The sequence below is a fragment of the Labrus bergylta genome, chromosome 23, assembly GCF_963930695.1.
Source record: "Labrus bergylta chromosome 23, fLabBer1.1, whole genome shotgun sequence".
NCBI lineage: Eukaryota > Metazoa > Chordata > Actinopteri > Labriformes > Labridae > Labrus > Labrus bergylta.
Window position 1 is genome coordinate 4,837,829 of NC_089217.1, and position 21,226 is coordinate 4,859,054.

Here is a 21,226-nt window from a genome sequence, read left to right on the forward strand (position 1 = left end):
TTCGAGGAGGCTGTTTCTGTGATTAGTCATAACACTGAATGGTATTCTGCAGACAATAACAGCTAAATGCGCCCGGGCTAAGTTGTTATCATGACACTTCATCTGCTCACAAACACAGACTGCCTTAGTGTACCAAACACTGTTGCCTCAGGGTTTATCCCTTTATCAGCAGCTCACCGTCTTTTCCCTCAACTTCTCTGGCGCATGTTATCCCACTGCCTGCTCGCAGTTCAAAAAAAGCAGGTGTGACATTGTTTCGTTCTTGCACTCCTTATGCTAAAGACATTAACAGGGGCTTGTTAAGAGCTTTTTTTTTTTTTTTTTTCAACAAGCGTGCAAGACTTGGGTAAAGGGATTTCTAAACTGCCGTGGCTCTTGCACGGTGCTCTGGTTGGAAATTTGCATTTAAACATGAAGTGTGCCTGTTAGGGGGCTTCATCTGGGAGTATAAGTGCAAGCGCTGCAGCACTCTGGGATAATGGTCTCAGAGGGCTGCGACTTCCATACAGGGCAAGCGCATATAGTGAAATCAGGCTACAATCATTTACATCGAAGGCGGTCTGAACCACCATCATTTTCCTTGATTGTCATGCAGGATGTCTACATTATGTATATTGGTGGTTACAGGTCCATGGGGAATGAGGACTGTATAATTTACAAAGTGGGGGACTGAAACCTAACTCCCGGGCCAGCTCCATGTTGATGCCCTTTGACTGTGGATTAACAACTCATAATCTCTACAAGAACACAAATTAGTGACTAACTCAGTTTGCACTACATCCAGTTGAATGTTAGCTATTGATTAGCTAGCAGAACAATAGCTTCTTACACTTATCATTATCTAACAATGCTGGTGAGGAAGTGTGGATGGAATTAACAGTTACACATACACTGTAAAGACTGAGAATTAGTTTAGTCATCCGTTCAGAAGACATTAAGGGCGACTAGAATCATATCCGCACTTGACTGTTAGCTAGTTAGCAGCTAGCCGAGCAACATGCTCTCCCTTGTTCTTCTCATTATCTAACATGGCCGATGAGGGAAGTGTGGGTGGAAATAACAGTTACACCGTGCACTATAAAACTGATGATTCATTTCTTGATTTGGAAAACAACAAAATCATTAAAACATCATTAAAAGAAACACAAGGCGGATGACTAATACGTCTTACACACTTGGGTTTTTGTATGGATGAATGTCAGGGATATAATGTTTTGAAGAGAGAGTATTAGGGATGTTCGTAGGCGGATTTCATTAGATATGGATATAGCCGCACTGGCTGTTTTCCCTTCTGTCTAATCTTAAGGTAAAGCTAATGGCTCTATTCTCATATTTAACAGACTCTTTGACATGTGACTGGTTTTCATCTAATTCTAAGACACTTAGATCTCTCTAAATGTATTTGAATCTTAATAGATTGTCTACCATGTCCTTGACTTGCACAGATATTTTGAAGATCATTTAAGCTATTCATGCAGGGATTGTTAAGGTCATAAAATTAATGTTGTGTTGGCAAATGGTTTTCGTAAGACTCAAAGGCAGAACAGATATTACTTGCCCATTGCTGACTGTCGTTTACTTTTCTGTTTTTATGTAACAGTGGTCATGGCCATAAACCATGAAGCTGGAGCCAGACACGCCCATCGCTTCCTTCTGTCAAAGAAAAGCCTCTTTGGTGCTACATTGAACACAAGCTCTTCGAATATGCCATCCGAGTGCGAGAAAGCCCAACAGACTGCTTAACACCCGCTGTAAGTACTCACACACTCTGACTCTGGAGTGTTTACTCATGAAACTCAACCAAAGTCAAACCCTAAAAACTGAAAATCTCATTCTACTGCCCAGATTTCTGAATGAGTCATTCCTAAATCATGCCCTCTCTGTTCAAATGTGGGAAACATCTGTTGTTATGGATTACCCTTATTCATTAGGTTTATTTGAATAAAGTTAATTCTGTTTGTCTTCAAATATGAAAAAAACTGCTGTTGGCTTGGATAGAATAAAAGTGACCCAAAAGCCTCAGACTTAAATGTATCCAAACCCAAATTACATGTTTTTACAACTAAATTAATTCCTCCAAAGATTAATTACTTTACTGAACCTAATGATAGAATTCTTTAATATTAATATTATGTAGTCAATGAGGTACACCAGGCAATCTCTGAATCTTTTGGAAATCATCGTCTGTCAGCATTTGATGGCGAAATATTCCACTGTGAACCAATGCCAACTTCTCAGTTATTCTGGTGTTGCCAGTAGTTGATGTTAACCATGACTTCCTTTCCCATGAAGCCCTGACGCCATAATGTCTTAATGTCTGTTTCCTGTGAGTCTCACTTCAACAGTCGAGAATATTTACACAGAGGCTTCTTTTCTAGCTTACTTCAACTGCATGTGCCCAAAAAAAGAAACCAATTTCCTTGTGATTTATTTTGCAATTAAGGGATCTTACATTTTCAAGAAATAACCACATCTTGATGTAGGTTTGTTCAGAGTTAAGTTAATTCTGTCCTCGAGAGGAGAAGCAATCAACTTTTAAGATGCTTGTTTGTCGACTGGAGTCGGGATCAATCATTTCTGATTCATTTCAGGTAATCAGGGACTCTAAATGCTGATTGGCTTTTGCGAAACAGCATCAAGGTAGATTTGTCTGTTAAGTTGACATGTCGCATCTGATGTTTGATTGTTAGCGGCAGTTTTTTTTTTTTTTTTTTGCAGATGTCTGTTTTTAGAGCTAAATATTTCGACAGGTCTGAGCTGGTTCACATTTAGTGCAGATTGTGTTACGTCTGGACTCTTTTTCCTGTATACACAAAAGCCTGGTGATTTGAACAATACAGCTCGTTCAACAAATGTACTACAAAGATCCCTTCCCATGCTGAGAATCAAGACCCCCAATCACAGATTCTACAGTAGTGGATTATAATGTTCAGAGGTTTCAAAACATATCAGATCACGTGTCACTCTGTCATGCCAGACAATATCTGCACTCCAAAATGGATGTCATGTAAAAAGCAATGTGCGAGCACTTGATATCAACAACCTCACTCCCCACTGCGAGTGTGTGTGTGTGCAAACATTATCAGCAGACATGGCATCTGCTAGTACACACACACACACACACACTCACGCCAGTGTTTGATGCCGTTCCACCAACAACACTGTCAAGTGCTCCCCCTCTTCATCATCGCAGCACTATCCAGAACCATATCTCAAATGGAGTCACTGCACTTTCATGTTAAGGAGATTGAAAATGTGTGTGTGTGTGTGTGTGTGTGTGTGTAACTGCATATCTGTATCTATCATTTGCATGAGGGTTTGTGCACCTTTGTGTGTGATTCTTTGAGTATATTCATCTGTCTGCTTTTTTTCTAAGTGTTCTTGTTTGCTCATACACCCCCAAAGGACTGTCAGGTCAGCTCCATGTCAAGCCGGCCAAATCACTGGCACAGATTAACAGCAGAGGGCAGCGCCAGCCTTTGAGGGCAAGCATAGTGGGAGCAGTCGCACCAATTAAGAACCCCGACCACCCAGCTCCACGCTCACACTGGCTGGCTGGAGATAACAGAGCAGCCACACACATGCTCAGACAGATAGGCACGCAGGGGGAAGCGCTCGCCGCATACCCACTCATAACTTGCTACCTAATACATATGCAACACCCCACCAAACATCATCCATTAGCTGCAACAGGGGCCTGAGTGCGCTGCTAGTGGTGTCAAATATGCATGAGGGAGTGGAGGTCTGTGTCTCATAATCCTCAGGGCAATTAATACAATCGTTTCCCAGGCCCAACACCAAGACTCACATACTAAACCTCTCCCCTGGGCTTGTTGATTTTTTTAGGGTAGACTAATTTAAAGGTAGGCTAGCCACAGGCTGGCTTTAATGGATTGGTGCCGTCTGGGAAGAGACGGCAGGCCATACATTGAAAATTGCTCTCGGTGATGTATGGGGCTGAGGGAAAAAACGGAAAAGCTTTTTTTTCAAGGTAAAAAAAATATTCCTGTTCTGACGACTGTCATGTAAAACTAAATCAGCAGTTTAGAAGTTTTTTTTGATTTACTGAGTTAATACATACATTTCCTGTCACGTCATGATCGACAGCTCAGTTGAACGAGTGACTTTTGACCGATGACAAGACTGCCCCGTAACAGACTCAACAGTAGCAATGTTGAGAAACTAGCTTAGCATCACTTCACTCAAGAAATAAACTTTTTTACATAAGTTAAAATAACTGAATTGGGATGCTAATTCTGATAGCTCTTTGGAGTCAATTTCTAGTATGTGTTCGCATTAAGCTCACATGCTGAGATGTAAGAAACAGTGCCCCTCCCCCTTTCCCCCCAAAGAGATCCACCATTACTATTTACTATTAAAAAATAATTGCGACCCTTGTTGCTTTAGTATCAGGAGGGTGACGATGTACTTAATGGACCTGAAAAACGAATATATTTTTTTTTTTATATATATCTAGCTCTTTCTATTATATTACTGTTCCTGCAGAGGGTGGAAGTGGTCGTCTTCACTATATTACAAAGCATTTAATTCTGACTCTCTCTTTTTTGTTTGTCTCCTGCAAGATGTTTTTAGCCTCTAGTCAGATATTGATTGAAATGTTCAGCCTAGTGTGAGAAGAAGAAGAAGAAGAAGAAGAAGAAGAAGAAGGGGGGCTGGTATTCAGAGGCATTCGGTTGGTGGGGAAGCAGTATTGATTGCACTTAAAGTGACAAGATTGAGGAGGCCCACTTTGACACGTTATCCCTATTGCCGCCAACAGACAAAGTGCGGGGGCCCGAGGAGCAGCGTCAATTGATTTCTGTGATCATGAATGGTCTTGGACCTATGAATCTCGGGCTCGAAAATAAGTCAACAATTTTTCATGGCGCCGCTGTAATGTAAGGACTGACGGGCGGTTTGATTTAGGAGGACAAGTAAATGCTATGGTAATAGATCAGCCTCCTGCACATTCTGACAAGCTGAAAAGTCCTCACAGCTCCGGCAATAATAACCCGGCATGTAAAAACACATGCACTGGTAGTATATTTGAGCAGGCATGTATTGTGGTTGAGCCGGGATTTTGTTCTTGCATAACTCACTGGAGAGGCACGAAGCTGATATAGCCTCTCCCTCTCTTATGACCATCCATCAGGTAAAATTGCTTTCTCCTAACATTAGGCTGTCGACGAGAAATAACAAATGTAGCCATGCAGAGCAACACATGATTACAGGGTAATAATGCCCCGAGGTCAGACGAATGCGACCTCATCCGGAGCGTCTTGTTGAAGGGAGCAAGAGCAATAATAGTCCGTAAGATGACAAGTCGCCGGTGAGATGCTCGTCTTCATCCGAAGTGGCTGCTGTCAGGTCTGCCATGTCTGGTTTTCTTTTTTTGGATCAGTTTAACTGAATGATTCATATAATTAAGAAAAAGGAAAAAAGATGAACCTGCAAGCTCAAAAGGAGGGTCAAAAAGTGCATGCAAGGAGCATTATTGGAAACATCAGCCTTGTTTCTGATTGACTCTACCTTAAAACTGAAAAAAAAAAAAACAATAGTGGAGGGCTATTTGAAGCCCCACATTTGCTCTGATTGATATTGTGTAAATCCATCACTATAATCTTCCAGGAAATTGCACGGGCGTTTCCAGAGGTCTAATCGAGATGTGGGAGCACTCGCAGACAGAGTAGGAGTGAGAACGAGGAGGAGAGGGAAGACAGGTGGAGGAAAAGACCTGCACCGCTCGAGATGGATGTTCTTTTTAAAATCGGACAAAATATGTGTAAAAAAAGAGAGAGAGAGGGAAAAGGAGCGCAACTTATTAAGTAAACAAGAAAAGAAAAGAGAGAGGGGACTGAATGAACAGAGGAGGTGGGGAATTTTTCAAGCATGCTCCAATGATCTCAGTCTCTTCCATCCCAGTGTCGCCTGCAGGTCTCTGGTTCCATGTGCTGCATAGCCAATTACCCGTGAAAATAAGGGAGAGAAAGCCAGTTGCAAGTGATTCACACACACACACAAACACACACACACACACACAAAAAAGCACCTTCTTGATTCCTGAACATGGACGCAGAAGCAGGATGTAGTACAGGAGTTAGCTTAATGAAGCTAAGTGCTATTTTTTGTATTAGGGCTGTATTTCATTATCAAATTTTGTATTGGAGCGTATAATGAACAAAAAAAACACATCCCTGCCCTCAGCTTATATCGTCTTAAGTGAAAGAGTGCAATAATAAAATGGGGCACCACCTTATTGGATTTCTATTTTTCAGTACACACCATACAGTCCAGTGTGTGCTATAAAGGGAGGCTGTGCACAAGCCAACACAGCATGGGATACCAGCACAGCAAGTGGTTCTTGGTAGGGAAAGGGGGTCGGGTGTGGGGGTGGGGGGGGGGGGTGACTGAATTGTGAGGTCTAGATGGTATTGTTCTTCACAGGGGAGGACTCAAAGGACATTTTAATGATTGGAGCTTGGGGAATGCAGTTGGACTGGCTGTCATAGCAGGAAGGGGGGAGATACTGTTGTGATGTAGATGCTTAATTATTAAAAAGTCAGGATGGTTAATTACAGTTATCTCGAACCTAAGAGACGCTGTGAGTATTCTGTTTTCCATTCAGTTTGATGCCTAACTTGGGGGGGGGGAAAAATGGTCAAATAAATACAAAGTTATGCGTTGCATGCTTTCCTCTGCAAAAACAAAATCCCAGTTTTCTTTTCCTGCTGAACATCAATCAAGTGGCTGAGATGTAAAAGTTGTCATGGACCCAGCATGACACATCCAGAACCACTGCATGTCCAAGAGGAGAGAGACATGATGCATAATGTGTTATGGGCTTAAAATAGGCTAACTGAGAAAATTCCACTTAGTCAGTGCGCCCTGCGTTCCGTCAGAGCCACGCTTTTGCTCCATGGGACGGCGTGCAGCCAACCTTACTGCGTCCGTTTCTGTATTAGTGGCAAAGACTAACTTCCTTTTAAGGGTCAGAAACCTTGAGCAGAACCGGAGTTATATTGAACAGCCATCTGCTCCTGACTCAGAGCCCTACCGCTCCATCCATCTTTCTTCCTCACCTTTTTTTCACTTTAGTAATCTAATCTGATCATCGCGCTTCTCGATCTTTTACCCCGTGGCCAACATTCATTTGTCTTTTGAACCCATTCTGGTATTATCCATAATGATACACAGATCCAAGATCTACCAAAATTGAATGGAAAAACTGATCTTAATGCATCCCCCGAATCCATTTTGGTTCCAGCACCAAGTCTCAGGTTCTAGAGTCTAATTAGTCCTCCATGTAAAGGCGAGCGCTCCTACCTGAGAAGTTAGATGCGAGAGCGGTCTCTGCTGAGCATTAGGTAACTTAGAGTGCATATGCTTGTGAACAAATAGTGCAATCATGTGCAAATGTATTCTAATAACGGCTTTGTTCTGCTTAAAATTCCATCTTTGATTCACTTTATTTGTTACCTACAATTTCTCTCTCAGCTCCTAATCAAATAGCAGGAGGGCAATGGGGGAATTTATGTGCATACATACATCTTTAATATCAGCAGTATGAATTTTCTGTGCCGTGGTAATATATTTTAATCATCTAAGGATTTTAGCGATTCAAATGAGCAGGTCTTGCCAGACGGGTGGGATTAGCGCTGCTCGGCTAAATGTGTGCAGAGTAGCTAAACTGTGTGTGGGATCTAGTCGTGTGAAACGACTGCGCTTGTATTCTTGTGTATGTTTTTCTTTGCAACCACCTGCATGTAATGAGCATCTGACCCCGTACATGGATCATTTTCTTTCTTGGCTTTAATTAGGTTGTAAATGTCAACATATGAACCATTCTCTTCCGCCGCGTGAAGCATGAGTGTTTGCTGTTTGCGTTGCCGGGCGAGGGACTGCTGTTCATCTTTTGTCACATGTTGACATGTCAGACAATTACAGAACGTGAATGACTCACAGGCAGGGCCAGGAATAGCTACCTGAGGCACCTCTCGCAACCTGACCTCCATTCCTCCAAACAGACATCACAACAGCAGAAGGGAGATGCGAGTCGTGGCAACCCACCAATTAAGGTCACATATCCTTCACATGAGGGCTATTGCTTATTCAAAGCTCTGCTAATAATGAGCTAAAGTAAACCGTAATTACTGGAACCAGGTCATTGATTACAGTTCTGCCTCTGACTGGCCCTTAGGGAATCTCCAGGCAAGGGAACATCTCCAAATATGCGCTTGATAGCAACATGTGACCCCCGTGGCTCGCAATGAAATCCATTAATCTTGTTGAATCAGTATTATTCATATCGCGTTAAAGCGCCCACATGTTGCCAAATCCAGCTGCATTCAGACATGGAGATTGATCACGACTCCTCCCTGCTAAATGTTTATTCACTCCCTCGACCGTTTATTTAGCAGTGTGATGATAAATCTTTGCATGGAGCCCCGTGCCTGCTGTGTGAATTATGTATGTCCTATGGATTTGCCCTCTCTGCGGAGAAGTGGGCGAATACATGACCATGCAACCTGCCGTTACATTAGGGCGAGATAAGGCTTGAGAAATCGCTGATTTGTTGAAGTTATTTCAATCTTCACTATGATTTAATCCCAGAGTGAGGTGTCAGAAACACTGGGGTGGTAGGGTTATAGATCAAAAGCAAACACACAGAAACTGAGATTTTTTTTGTATGTTCATTGGATGTACAGAAAAAAAGAGCATTAGGTGGTTGTCATGTTTGTTTTTTTGATAGCACAACCTTTATTATGTTTTTGGTCATCCTCTCTTTGTTGCACATGTGGACATAGCATGACAAATATGAGAATAGAAATGTCTTCTAGCAAAAAATACAAATTAATCAAACATCTAATGTACTGAGCTTCAGCTAGCTCGTGATGTAAGCACACACAACTGAAGTTTAGACTCTATGTTAAAGGTTTAAAAAGAACTTAAAGCTCCTGTGAGGAGTTTATAGCTGGTCATGAATCTGACTGAAATTTATACTGATCTCTCTTTATGACCTTCAAAAGCAAACAAGACCATTATCGACAAGATTGATTATTTCTATGCTGTTAAAAATATAAATAATGCTTGAAAAAACGCTGCTGGAGGTCAGATGAAGTGATTGACAGCAATGCTGCCTAAACAGCCTTTGTTCGCACTTCCCACTGCAAAACAGCCCCGATGCATTTGATTGGTAAAAGAAAGCAAAATGAGATTTGTTTGTTAAAACACCAGATGTGCAAGAAAAAAATCAAAAAAATCAGCAGTGTTACAGCATGTGTCCACATGGGGGCGCCAAAAATGACACAAAGTAAAAGTTCCTCATAGGAGCTTTAAATTCAGAATAAATCAATATTAAGCAGCTTAAAACAAAACGAAAAAACAGCATTGTGTCCACGTTGCCATGTTTTTTTTTTGTATCTTCTTATAACCTACTTTTTCTCGGCTCAGTAACCACAGTCCTACTACGTTTGGTGAGAGATTGCAGTTATGCCAAATACATGTTGGAAGAAGCAAACACAGCGGATTGGGCATGGTTGTATTTAATATGAAAGTAAATGTCAGTTCTGTGTGAAGTGGATGAGAGCTCTTGCATGTATGTCAGACCTGACACACTCCCATCCATTACCCTCACCTTCATACCCTATCTTTCAAAATTGATATGGGTCACATTACTTCCTACTTGATGTGGGAGTTGTATGGATATCCTGTCGTGGTATGATATAGGGATTTTACGCCTTTATTAGAGACAGGAAAGTGGATAGTGTCAGAAAATCAGGGAGAGAGAGTCAGGAATGACATGCGGAAAAGGAGCCACAGGTGGGATTGGAGTCTGGACTGCCCGCTTTGAGTACTGTAGCCTCTGTAATTGGGGTGCGCAAACTAACCACTATGCCATCTGTGCCCTTTTGACTCCTATCTTTCACTAAAGTCATATCATTTCTACCAGACATATCTTTGCCTCAGTCCAGTCACTCAAGCAGTTTTCACACATGCACATTTCTGGAAAATGTAATGCGGGCTACCCCTGCAATCTTCCAGAGTTGCTTGTTCAAACATGCACCCCCACAGCGGGAGGCTATCAATGTCAGAGAGTCTGATGCGATGATGAAAATGTTGACCTTTATATAAATGCTATGTGATCGGATCAGAACATACTGCCAAACAAGAAACTTAATGAAGCAGTGTCATCACTTGCATGCACTGGTTGTGCGCTGGTCGTGGGATATAAACATCATCACCCCCCTCCAACTAGATTATTGTAAAATTTCCTGAAAATTTCCTTCTGCGTTTTCACATCAGCACACAAGAAAATGTACTAGGGGCTGGCAAGAGCAATTCAGGGTAAAGTCAGAATTAAAAAATGGGTTGTTTGTGTTAAACTTGCAGCTTAACCTCAAATAATTTCAGGACGTTTTCAGGATCTTTGTGCATATGCAAATGGGGCTGTCACTTGCCAACACGGCACACCTGAGACGCAGCTCCAAGAAATGTCCTGTTCTCTCAGAAAGGAACTCCAGTATGGCCCTGTGAAAAAAGCTGCCAATGTACCTGCACAAAAGCTCAAGTTAGTTTATTGTCTTTGAGGGGGAAGGGTAATGTTAAAGCAATACAGGAGGGACATTAGTAGGATGTGAGTCTAAACAGCCCTTATAGCGTATTGAAGAGACAAAAGGTATTGAATTATCTGTGTACACTTTTGTTCTGTAGGGGAGGTCATCCCATAGTGTCTTCTGAGCATTAGTGGTGGAAATTGGTACACCTGCTCTCTCAGACCATTGCCATTCATTGCTTCCATTATCATCCGAATAGATTCTCATAAAATCCACACATTATCTCTAAGTGAACGCACATTAAATACCGCAAATTGTCTTCCGTTACAAGCCATATTGCATTGACACCAAGTCTACCACAGAGGAATTCTCAGGTGGCAAAAATTTGCATACATGTTAGAGTCACTCAGTGTGTAGGTAACATGAAAAATGCAATTTTCTGCGTGACTTCTCCCTCCTCGAGATGGCAGCTGTGCAAGAGCGAGTCCATGCCACCTGTAATTGCATGGCAGCTGACATTTCTCATGATTCCAAGTGCTGGTGCAAATGGTTTCAAGTATCTTTTTTATTGAAAAGGGTTGTGCTTCTGTAAAAGAAATACTTAGTCATAAAGTTTTGGTACCGGCAATCCCTCATAGCCTGTGGTGCTGGACATTAAAGTGCTCAGAATAGTCATAAAAAGGTGGGGGGAATGTGGCCTCCAAAAGCTGCAGCTTCAGAGAGGAGGAGGTGAACTGTAGATCTGGTTTTATGACAGAAAAATAAAGGTGAAATGTGCGTTAAAAGAAAAACACACAATCTTTGTCTTTCAGGGGTTCATAGAATTTTGGTGCATATCGACACCTCTTGATACACCAAATGCAAACGTTTACATCCAACTCAGGACGTAGTGTCCGATATAGGGAGTTCATAATATTAAGGTCTAAATGGTGGAGCTTTTTGCATCTTCTATTGGGCTACATGTTCAATATTTTCAAGGGATACTGGTTGGATCAAATTCAACCAATATCTCTTGCAAACATCCTTTATTTCTACAAAAGAGTGTAGGAATGTGTTTCAGGGTCACATCTGGCTCGCTGCAATTTTGTATCTGGATAATCATCCATCTGAAAAAATCAAGTCCCTCTAAGCGGTTTCATAATCAGCCACAAGAGTAAAAGAACTCTCAGTGGTGGAATCAAACACAGCAGTGGTAGACTTTTCATAAAGTTTTGCTCTACAAAGGCAAACTTAGATTTAGATGAATGTTTTGACATGCATGTAGCCCCATGGAGAGTATCAGCCAGCCTAGGTGTTCGATTGATGACAACTCTGGTTCCTATAAGGGTTTTCGATTCAGCACATCAATAGCACTCAGTTATTTCTAAACAGAATGAATGATTGGTCAGTGGGGGATGAGACAACAAGCTCTGCCAATAGAAGCTCTTTCTGCCTGTCCTGCTGCATTGTCAGTGACAACATTGTTCCCCGGCACAGTCAGTGACACAGAGTACATTGAACAGCCTCCTGCCTTTTCCCTCTACAAGGGGTAGCCTCCAAGAGCACTTCAGCAACACTTTTGTGAGAATAAAACTGTAATGAAGTGACTGGAGGTACAGGCCTTTTAACAAGGGGCTTTTAGAATGCTTGATCTTCAGTCCCGGCACTCTCCACATCTTTTGTTATTATGATATCATACCAAGGTTATGCTCTTTTTTTTAAAGATTTACCAATGCCCAACACACACTCTTTTTCACAGGTCATCTAATACTGTTGAAGCTTTGTCTAGCCCCACTTTTGTATCAAATACAATAGCCCAAGGTAATTTCTGTTAGCTTTTGTTTCATGGTGCCCTTTTCACTCATTTAAAGGTAACCTTTGGCTTTTATGTCAAGGTATGCTTTTGCTTATTAGGTTGATACACCCTTTGGCTTTTATGTCAAGATACACTTTTGCTTATTAGGTTGATACACCCTATGGCATTTATGTTAAGGTACCCATTGGCTTTCATGTTTAAGTACTCTTTGATGTTTCTCTAATGGTGTCTATTGGAGGATGTTTCAAGGTACCCTTTAGCTTTATGTCAAGTCCCCTGAGTTCATGTGTCAAGAAAGCCTTTTGCCATCACACTATTCCACCTGCCTGATATTGGCACTCGACACCAAAAAGGAGGTTCAAATCTGCAGCCAGAGAGCCTCAACGGGAAAATGCTCAGATCTGGGCAGGGAGAAAAGGGCACATGTCCCGCTCCTGAATGTGAGTTGTCAGCATATGATGAATGGTTGACATCATTGTGCGTTTCAACTTGGTCAGGCTGATAAACTGAGAGAAATCGCTGATGGATGGCCACCTTCCTCTGAGATGAGACTAATTTCTCTCCTTGGGATATCGGCATTACAGATTATAGATTACATCAAATACATTCTATTACCTGTTGGTCCACTGAAACAAGATGGCCTTGACTTTGTGCGCTGTTTCATGTAATGGCTTGGACAATGGTTGAGGGATAGACGCGCAGCTTTCGGAACACAGATTGCATTTCGAGCAAGAGAGCCAAATGACGAGGTGCCAGGCACAGAAACACATGAGCTTATGTAAGTGGCAACGCAGTGTGCAGTGAGGTCTCAAAGGTGCCACATGTGCACATTAATGATTAATGGCTTTGTTTGTGTCGACATAAAACATGGGTTGCTTTAAGATTTAGACACCAAAATCATTTTTATTCTTTCAGACGAGACCCAAATTAAGGCATGGACTTTCACAAGAATTCAAATGGTACAGGCTTCCACTGAAATATATCATTGTACAACACGGGTTTGAGAATTAAGAATTTAAAAGATGCTTTTAAACACATTTGTCCCTCTAAGAACTGCTTTCTCAAGACTGTCATCTTGGACGTATGGGTCAACTCAATCACAGCTGTCAATTGTATCGTATTCATGTAACCTAATCAATACTTTAGATGGATGGTGATTAGGACAGCCTGAGCAAATGGACTGGTGATCAATTACATGTAGGCCAGGTTCATACAGATAGGCTCAGGAAAACCAGATGTGTCCTAAATTACATTTTCACATCTTAATACACTGGCTTTGCAATCATGCATCGCCCGGGGAACATTTTTGAAGTTTCATTAAGAGAATTCTCTTTTCCAACCATTAGAATAACTGGCAAGAACATTATCTTAGGGGTCTCGTTTTCACGTTCCTGCTCCGTCACTTTCGTTTACCCTAAGGGCACGCCTGTTAGGAAGATTTACCATACCTTCCAGTTGCCTGCAATTGATTTGAGGTGGATCCCATTGGAGTCCAGTAAATGAAATGTCAACATCGTGTGACATGTGATGAAAATTAATAGAATCCCACATGGGAGAAGAGTCAGCAAGGGGGTAAAAAGCAAGTTTAGCCAAATGTCATGTTTGTTGAGGCAGGAGTGACTGCAAATATTAGAAATTTGTGTCAACAAGAGTCGGTGTATTAAAAATCATAAATATTTGTCTCCACAAACAACTGAAATTTAGTTTAAATGCATTATTATTCACAAAGAAAAAAGACAGAAAAAGCATTCCTCAGGAAAAACAAACATTGCAGTTGGATCCAAAAAGATTTAGAAAGGACAGTAGGTGGAAAAAAAAAGGGAAATTCTCACAAACCAGTCACAAGTCCTGTGAGTCCAGTCAAGGTTTTCCCATCAGTCATCAGCTAACTCCGTCCCAGCAGTCACTGTATTTTAACAAACAATAGTGCAAATTAAGGCCGACTTCCTGTCAGTCCTTATTTATTCTTTTCTTCTTTTTTTTTTGAATAGGGACAGTGCACAACAATGAAGATAAACATGTAAATATACCATATGCTGATTTCCACCCGTAGTACACAGAACACAGGTAGCAAAACAACAAGCAGAAACCAAACAACAAAATCAACTGTACATTATTTGACAAAGACACACATATGACAATACAAAGCTGGCTATGCGATTTTGCTCAAAACAAATCCGGAATAAAGGAACCATTAGACTTAAAGTGCTAAAAAGACGGGAGGTCGTTGGACAAAATAAGCTGTTGAAGTTTGAGTTTTTGTCCATTTTTAAAGAAAAAATGGATGGAAAGTAACAGGATGGAAGGCCTGTTTCAACTCTTTTTAAAATACAGTCCACATTGTAAAAAGTAATCCATCCAATTAAAGCAACACCGTGCCTGTAAACTCAGTGAGTGTGTTGTGAGCTTGGAGAGGGCATATTTTGCATGGCTCGCTGGAGTACACCTTTTCTAATCTCTGTCATACACCTTCCTCATCTTCTCGCTGTAATTATGGGCTACATTCGCCATGGTTGATTTGGCTGCCTTGGTAAATCGTATTAAGCAATCCTTCTACTGAATGTTAGCAACAGCACATTGTTCAGGAACTTTCTCTGAATTGCTTTGGTTGGCAACATGCCAGACATGATTATTCCAGCACTCTAATTTTCTCACTTTCTCACTCTTCATGAATGTCAGTTCACCTTGATTTTGGTCTGAAGGTTCTGTCAGCTTGAATCACATTTTTGAGCTGTTTTAGTAGCTGAGACTGTTGAGTTAAATGGAATTCAACAAAAAATACTATTGACAACATTCTCTTTTGTTTCAAAGCTAATGCTCCATGTGTTACAGCACCAATTTTGCCTGTTTAGTTTTCATACTGTTCATTTCCTAATGTCAATTATATCATGGCAAGTTATTTCCAACATAGCTGAAGTACAGAGCAACAGTGTCTCAAAACACCTTTTGAATATTGATGAATAAATTGCAAACATTACCAGTATTGAAAAAGCCAAAGAGAAAGGCTCCATGGATGTGAGGGATATTCATTATATTCAACTCATGAAGACAGGAGATGGGGAAAGGGTCCCCCAGGACTCCACATGCTGATGGTGGTGGAGGAAAGCCAATATAAGTGGAAAACAGAACCGCACTGTTGAATTTCCTGGAAGAATCTCGATATTATGGGAGTAGATATGGGGCGATGGGGATGAAGCCTCAAAGACAGACTTCCAGCAGCAGCCACTGATAATTGGTAAGATATGATGACATCTGAATGTGTAAGTGTGAAAACTTTGGCCACGTGGGAAATGACAGGAAAGACTGCAGCAGTGTTGTGCAAGTTCACACTTAGCAGGAGCTAGTCTTGTACAGTTTATACAGAGTACACTGACATATCCCGTTCTCAGAGTTTGAATTTTTGGATTTGGAGCTAAATTTGCAATCACACAAAAAAATGACTAGTTAATTTCTTTCTGTAGTCTTTTACAACAGGCTGTCTAAATGTCTTATTCAAAATGCTTTGAGTTTGACTCAAGTGGATAAATGTAGTGGCTGTTGGCTTGTGGTCTTAGCATTGGTGAAAGATCGGTTGTGGACATATTTACCTGGAAGATATGTTCCAAGAAATATGAACTGGCGTCAGCTGTATCAGAAGCTGCCACTGAATCGCCAGTTCGACCAGCCATATAGTCATGTTAACAGTTGTTGAGTCTGAAGGGAGTTGGTACAGCTCAAAGTAGCAGATGCATCAAGTTGACCATTTACTAAAAGTTTCATAAAACATACTCCTCTACAGCTTTCATGCACAACACCAGAATTGGACTTGTGAAGAAAGAAACGATCCACCTATTAAGAAAAACATGCAAAAGAGAATAAAACTATTTGTTCATTGAACTTTTATCACCAGCCTCTTTGTGTTAAACTCTGTCTCAAATACATTCAGACACACAATGGGTTCAGAGCCAATGAAGGAAATGCACTCAATGGGAACTAACTGGGAACCAAATGGTGCATCACAATGAACATAGGTTACTGGCATAGAGTTTAAACTTTCAGCAACAGCACTGTTTTTAAAGTTCCATTTGCTGCTGTTTACGAAAGGGTTTCTTTAAATCCTTATTGCTCTCATGTTACGGTGGACTGAGATCTTTACAAAAATGATGGGCTGAGTGATGGGCAAAAATGATGAGGCAAGAAATTGTTATAACATTCATTTTAGTTACTCCTGGAAATCACTCAATAAAAAGATACTGTTGATACTGGATGATGGCATGCTGAGAGCAATATTGGGGTTTGTCCAATACAACCAGGGTTGGGTTGGAAGAGCCAAGCAGCCTGAATTAATCAGATGTAATTAACATTGCCCTCTTTGGTCATTTCTCAATGGTCCTCTATCTTTCACTTCGACTCTGGTATAATGGAAAATCAGTGGGTTTCACTACCCATTACCCAACAGCCCCATTCATCTCAGGCCAGAAGAGAGGAAAAATCCTCTATCTGATCAATATTTCAAGAAGAGGGTGAAGTACGGCCAAATATACAATTCAGAGAACAAACCTTAAGCGTTTGTCACGTTGAATAGCAATTACTGTTTCCTGCAGAATGAATGGTTTCAGGTTGTTAAATCATTGATCATTAAAACATTTTTTTGAAAGTGATTCAGAAGTGAGTGAAAAGTGTTGGCTTTTCTAATTACACCTAAAACATTCAGTCCTGCTAAGTTTATAACACACACAATCAATTCAGGCTCATTGATTGTTGCAAACTAGTTAACAGGCCAAGATTGCATTTTTTCACCAATTTCTCAGACACTGCTTAGTTTTCTGTCAAACAGCTATGATATTATAATATAGAAGTTAAACTTCTTTGTACTGGAGCTGCTTCTGTTGTTAATACTTCAACGACAGGCAGATTGGTGGATTTAATCATTCTTAGTGTAAGATGGAGATGAGATTTATTTTTGTGAAGTTTTATTTTATAGATCTTTATTTTTCTTAGGTTGAGATAATATACATTATTTGATTTAATGCTAATTTCATTTCATATTTACAATTTGTACTTTACAAGAGTATCTGTTTGATATGATGCACTGTGCCTTTAAGGTTACCCATGGTTACGGTTTGAGGAGCGATATTGCTTTAAGACAAGTAAGGTGTCACTGTTGTTGTTGAGTCTGGATATGTCATGCTTTGTTACGGACGGACATTAAACGTATGAGACGCACAGAAGTTGTTCCAGTGCTTTTACTTACCCACACCCGAATATATATATTTAATTAAGTATGTTTAGTGTTATAGTTAACGGCAAGACAACTGAGGATAATCAACATCATCCAAGAAGCGCTGTTACATTAGGAAGTCGATGAGAATCTGAGGCAAACTGCTTCTAGTTCTGTATTTTCAGACGGTGGTTGTGACAGAGAAAGCACGACATGTTAAATGTATTGCTCTAGGTTTTATAAAGAAAATGGCTAAACATGACCAGGCCTCAAATTCTGCAAAGCGACTAAAATCCTCTTCAGTTTTAGAGGTTGACTTAAGATCTTTACATCAACTTCAATCAATGATTTGTAAAAGTTATTGGGTAGAATAGAACTGTAATATTTTAGTGTGTACAAGAGAACACAAGAGAAAAGGCCCAAATGCAGACCCAGCAACAGTAAAAAGAAATACAATGCATGAGGAATCCCGGTAAGTGGAAGGCTCACGTAAAACATTTAAAAAGACAAGGTCGAGGCAAACTAGGTTGAAAACAAAAACTTGTAGTAGGCAGAACAAAGACAACAAATACAGTTCTTGATAAAAGGACAGGGCGCTCAATCACAGGACGCACAAAAGGTGGTAAGTTAGAAGAAACAAGGACAGGTTTACAACAAAATAACAAATGGTAACTGAACAAAAACAAAGTAATAGAAAGATGTTTGTACGGTAATATACCGTATTACAGCTTTATCTTACTCCTTTTATAACATGACGTTAAAAAATAAGCAAAGGGAACTCAGAATCTTAACATGGAGCTTACAGTGTTCACTTACCACCCGGTTCAACTCGTGAGTTTGGGTTGAAAAGTTAACCTTCAGTATTGCAGAACACATGGCTTCAGTTTGATCTCATGTCCATTCAGCTTTTGAGAAACATTCTCCTGCTGTCTCTAATAACTTTAATGGCTTCGTTGAACTAATTTCCTCCTAACTTTATCCAAAACCGTCAGCAGGATCATCAAACACACATAAGTGCAATACCAATTTGCCTCGATGCTTAGCAACTTCCAAAATGTGCACTTCTGAACTTCCGGCAATTACTTCAGTGAAATCTATAGTGAGGGAGAAAAAAAAAAGAAAAAACATCCTCGGATGACGGAAGCTGGCAGAGGAAAAAGCTTCAAGGAGCTCTCAGCTAAGAGTGTGCAGTGACCCATTACTCACGTCTGGCCTTCTGTGACTGCTCGCTACAGCCTCCCCAGTTGCTCATGAACAAAGCTGCGGCTTTTATTACTGCAGGGGTCATTGATAATGCTCCTTTCATGACTGTTTCTGTGAGCAGAGAGCTGCCCCGTGCTCATGAACTAAGCGGTTGTTCATTTGAACGCACATTTTGACACACACAGTGGCGGGGTTTTAAAGTGTACGATGAAGTTTTCACACCTGCGTTGAGTTTTGGTTGAAATTTTAACTTGGAAGGTTTCGTTTAAGACCTTCCTCTAGACTAGAGGATGACAACATCAGCCTCCGATGCAGCAGCTAATCTGGAGCTATGAATCAAACTGGCAAAGCCCCTCCTTGTCTCTGCCTCGACCACATAAAGACGGTATAACTGAGTGTAGCATACTGATGCCAGCCCCTGGAGTCTGTCTGCGGCTGTCCAGCTGGACCACTGCCTGGTAGTGCTGCTTGCTTCCTGCCATCGCAGGCACACGGCGCTTAGCGGTGGTTTATCAAACCCACTGTGCTATGAAAGTACGACGGCGTGAGGCCTGTAGATTAAAACCACACATTGCAAGAAGGAAGCCGCAACACTCTGTAACAATAGGTCTGACAAGAGTCATCGCTCTGGGTCAGAGCCAGATGGAATTTTTCGTTTCCTTTTTCCATTTTTTGCTCCCCAAACACTGACGGTTCATCCAAATTTGCTGAGTTTGGTCCCGTCTGTTTGATCTCGCCGTCCCTTGTTTAAACAATGATCCACTGGCAAAAGCACTGTAGAGTCAGACAGTCCCTATGCATGCATTTTCGCCTATGTTAAACACAAAGAAATGCAGACAAAACACGAGATGTTTTTGAAGAGGAAAAAACTGGGTAGCATCTTTTCTGTGTATGTACAAAGTGAACATTTCCAAACAAAAGCCCTCCGTCAAAAGCAAGAAAGGAGCAGAAGAAATGAAAATCTTATTTAAAAAGATCACAAAGCAGGTGTACACCTTCACAATATGAAACAGGCATTCACAAAGAAAACTTCCCCCATCATGCTTCGAACTTTACAGAGTAACTTTAAATCACAAGTTACACTCAGCTCTTTAAAGAGAACATAATTTACATGATTTTATTCATTTAAGCTCTAGTCGCTTTAAAGTAGTTATATATAGTTATCTATAATTTCAAAAAAAGCTGCGGCTGGGTAGGCATCAAACAAAAAGTCAAACAACACGCTGCTGAAACGTCGCTTTTTTTTACACTTTCCACAGCAAAACTTCTCTATAATTATTTAGACTGTAGACTGACCAATTTCACATCCATCCTTTATCTATACCGCTTTTCCAGTTTAGGGTCGCTGGGAGCTGGAGCCGATTCCAGTGGCCATTGGCCGAGAGGCGGAGTTACACCCTGGAGTGGACGCCAGTCAATCACGTCATCAGGGTCATCTGAGATTTAGATACATTTAGAAAAGACGCCTTTATTGAAAAGCCTGCGTTACAAAATGAGGGGTCTGAGTTTGACCAGGAAGTTTACGATGAAGTGAGTTTACTTACAGTTTTGTACTCATTTTAAGACCCTAAGATGTGGCATCATTTTTTAAAAGCTCAACCCTTAAAAACCCTTTGCATTCTCCTCAGCAGCACATTCTTACTCTCCAAAACCAGGAGGGAGCTGAAGAAAATGAAGTCGTTACGCAACACACAGGCAGCTCTTTTAGCTCCTGTGCGGCGGCTAACTCCTACGAGTCGTGCCGGCTCATATGGGAGTAAACAGATCAATAGGCCCACCTGAGAGATGGATGCTCACCTCCTCCGAGCAGCTGCGATCAAGCAGACTCTACAAAGCCTCTCTTTCAGCCGCGGCCTAATGGCGCTAATGGGCAGCAAAGCTCTCTGAAACCCCTTTATTACACTGATTAGGCCAACAACCTGAAATATAATGGCCTAATCTGATTATGAGATGGACACAGCTGAGCACGAGAGGGACAGAATAGAGCACGAGGGAGCAGATTCATAACGACGGGTCTCTTCTGTGCATGAGTCTAGAGGCTAACTCACAAAGAACCCTGCCGTGCACTCGTGTCCAAGTGTGCTAAAATGTCACATGTAAGAGGTTTGTTGTCATATGAAGTGTTCTTGAACGCTAAGCCACTTCCAAATGCACTGCTGAGACTGACGAGAAACTGTGCACAACTGATAGGAGGACTAGCCGTATAGCCAGAAACCCCACCAGAAACTCATGGATTGAGTTGTTTTCAAATGTAGGTCACTGTGACAGCAAATTATCCTTTTTTCCTCTTAGCTGAAATTAGCTTAGACCTTTAAAAGATGCCCCGCAGATTTGTTTTACCTTCAGTTTCTCAACATATGCATTGTATGCATCCTTGAGGTCTTAACGTTTCCTTCCTGAAAATCTATTTGCATTTATAAATGCATTGTTAACATGCTTGTTTATCATGGAGGATGCCGTGGTTATGACTTCAGC

The 21,226-nt window shown here is 41.1% G+C and overlaps 1 protein-coding gene across 1 annotated transcript in view; it reads left to right on the forward strand.

Annotated features, from left to right (window-relative positions):
• The window catches only part of chrm2a (cholinergic receptor, muscarinic 2a), a 67,247-nt gene that overhangs the window by 25,638 nt on the left and 20,383 nt on the right, over positions 1-21,226 (forward strand). The window contains exon 2 of the mRNA XM_029280330.2: positions 1,601-1,751. The gene's annotated coding sequence lies outside the window, so the exon portion shown is untranslated. The remainder of the gene's footprint in view (positions 1-1,600; positions 1,752-21,226) is intronic.